Source organism: Ochotona princeps, chromosome 9 (genome assembly GCF_030435755.1).
Source record: "Ochotona princeps isolate mOchPri1 chromosome 9, mOchPri1.hap1, whole genome shotgun sequence".
NCBI lineage: Eukaryota > Metazoa > Chordata > Mammalia > Lagomorpha > Ochotonidae > Ochotona > Ochotona princeps.
The window spans coordinates 59,104,848-59,107,864 of NC_080840.1; positions in this window are offsets into that span (position 1 = coordinate 59,104,848).

The window sequence follows — 3,017 nt, forward strand, 5'->3', positions numbered from 1 at the left end:
TTTACAGAGATTTTTTCTCACATACTCCCCACAACAAGCTGAGGGGGTAGTTAGCAGAGTCCCTTTAATGTTACCAAGGAAATGGAATATGAAAGTGGATTGGCAATTGAGCTGGGGAAGCGCAAGGGTTCAGACTCAGAGCTGATGCCCGTCTTGTCTGCAGCCCACTGCCTGCACTGTAGCGCTCTGCCTCTGTGTATGTTTCTGATGGGAGTGTGAAAAGGCACAGGATAACCCAAGAGGCAAGTTAGCAAGTGAAGATGATCAGCCAGCTAAGTTTGAACATGGGAGATTTCTGAGCAATGGTGGAAGATTTTACCCCATTGGCCCTGAGTAAGGGTTAGTGGTTAGGTCAGAACCATGCTCATCATGTAATGTGTGTTGTAATTAGTTATTTATGTCTCTAAGTTCCTCATTTAGAAAAGCTGTATATAGTTACTTTCCAGGAGCCATCACCTGTGCCTGTATTATTATAGCCTTAATTGGAGTGTCTGTGACTTGTCATGTAGTCTCTTTGACGTCACAGAAAAGAGGAGTGTCTTAATAAGGAGGCATGGAGGGACTGAGAAGGCACACAGGCAAGTGGAAAATCTTCAAGTGTTCTGGTAACATTTGAGCATTCCCAATATTCAGCAGCGAAGTCCACATTTGCCAAATTTCTAAGCTATTCTTATCAATCAACTTTTTCCTGACCCCAACCTCTACTCTAGGTTTTCATTCCTCAGCCCAGTGGCCAAGAAGAGCCAGTAATGGTAAAAGTTGGATGCCAACAGTATACATTTAAAATGCACAGTGACAGAATTTAAAACTTTACTTAATGACATACTGCAGATGGATCTGGAAATGCCCGAGAAGTCTCCTTTTAACTGTCCTCCTGATAGAATCTATTTGTATCACTGGTTTTAGCCTTGTCGACTTGGAGGGAGTGGTGAAAGATGAACAGGCAACGCTCAGCCACAAGGGGAGAAAAACGTCATCCGATCCTCAGAATAGCAACAGCAATAAATATGGTCATGTCCTTCTTCTGCTGAGGCTGAAACGACAGACGGGATCACATTTACGGCACCCAGCAGGCCGACTGGCGACCAGGGGTGGCTCCAGGAACTGGAGGAACCGCGCAGCAAAGTTGATGCTGACTTGGAAAGCTCAGCTTAGAGCTATGACTTAGCACAGTAAGAAAGAGGGTGGCAGAGCCCAGTCCCCACTGGGGAGCTAAAGGGGCTCCAGTACCCTTCTGGCCACAGGTTGGGGCGTTTCTAAATTAGCTTTCAAGACAGCTGACTTGGGGCTCTTGAGAGCTGAGCTGAGAACTTCCCTGAGCCACTGCTTGAGGACTTGTTGCTCTCTGCAGCTGCTGCAGCCATCAAGGCACATACGTAACAAGGAGGGTGAAAAGGAGTCCTCTCCTTGGTCATCAGTTATTTAAAGAGGGCCCATCGGATTTCAAGCCGCTTCATTGTACAGAATCAGCACCTTTGCCCCCAGAATCCTCCAGGTCTTGGTACTCAGTACTCCCCAGCTCTCCTTTTCTAGATCAAACCACTTGGCGCTGGGACTCCGGAGCCTCATCATTTTCTATCTGTTTGCATGTGTTTCCCCACTTCATGCACTGCACGGCCAGGCCCTGGAAAAGGGTTTAAGCTGATACACACACACACACACACACACACACACACACACACACACACACACACACACACACACACACACACACACACACAGCAGATTCCTTTGAAGCCAAAGCATCCCTTGAATTGAACGACTTTTCCTTTTTTTTCTCTGTTAAACTTTCCTACACTAAGATAATAGACTTCCTCCTAAAGCCATGTTCCCATCTGAGATCTTTGTGGTGTACTGCCCTCTGTCACCTGTCCCCACAGGGAGTCGCCGGAAGCAGCTTCCCTTTGGCCATCCGTCAACCATTTCGCTCCTGCAGCTTTCACGGGTACAGATCTCCTCCATGCTTTCATGGCTCTCAGGTACATGCTGAGGATTTAAATGAGTCTTTTTCCTCTGAGGATTACAAGAATGCTTTTCTTTAAAAAATACAGACCACAAAAAACAAAAACCAATGTTGCTTTAGACTTTCGTGTCTTAATATGAAGTTAGCCTTGTGTTCCACTGTCACTATTATTTCATTTTTTAGAATCCTGTTAAAAACAAAAAGATAAATGAAGTGCATTTTTTTTTTAGCACCAGCTCTCCTGCTTGTTTTCTCAATGTCTCTGGTGATGTTGGGTGGCTAAGAAAAAAATCAAGCCGGTGTGTTGAAGTTGGTGCCAACAGCACATAGACAACTACTTGCGGCTCAAGTTCTGCTGCTGCTGAGAATCATATCTTGTCTATTTATACATTCACAGAGCAAAATCTTACTTAGTGCAACCCTTGCAGGCATAACCATTTATTTCTTTAAAGCTTATGTCACTGAATTTTTTTATGCCATTTGTCTCATGGGGCTGCAGACAGTACAGACATAAATGAACTTCCCCACTTTTTATTTCATGAGCACAAGAAAACTAAAGCAAAGGCATTTGAAAAATAAATCCCAATGCATTATTAAATCTTCTAATTTGAATTATAAAGAAATGCACCCAAATGATTTTAAATCCCTGTAAAGATCCCATTAGGCATGGAAAGAGAATGCTAAATAAGGTATAGATGAAGACCACCTGAATCATTTATTGGGAACTAGGGAGAATAAGGGCACCTTCCTCTGAGGGGCTGGTATTCTACAATTGTGATGAAAAGACAGTTAAAATGAATACAAGCACATTTAAAGTTAGTTAGAAACATAACTAATTAAAACTACGATTACAAACCTAGGCATTAAGAATCCCCTGTGGAATATGCTTTCTCCAAGACTATAAATAACAAGTTACATGCTATTTTATAGTTACCAGCAGGTTGTAAATAGACCCCCTTGGCTACTGTTACATCAATGAAGACATGTCAGTGACATTGGTTTGATTCAAATACCAGAATACACTGCAAAGTGACTCTCCTACTCTCTTACTTTC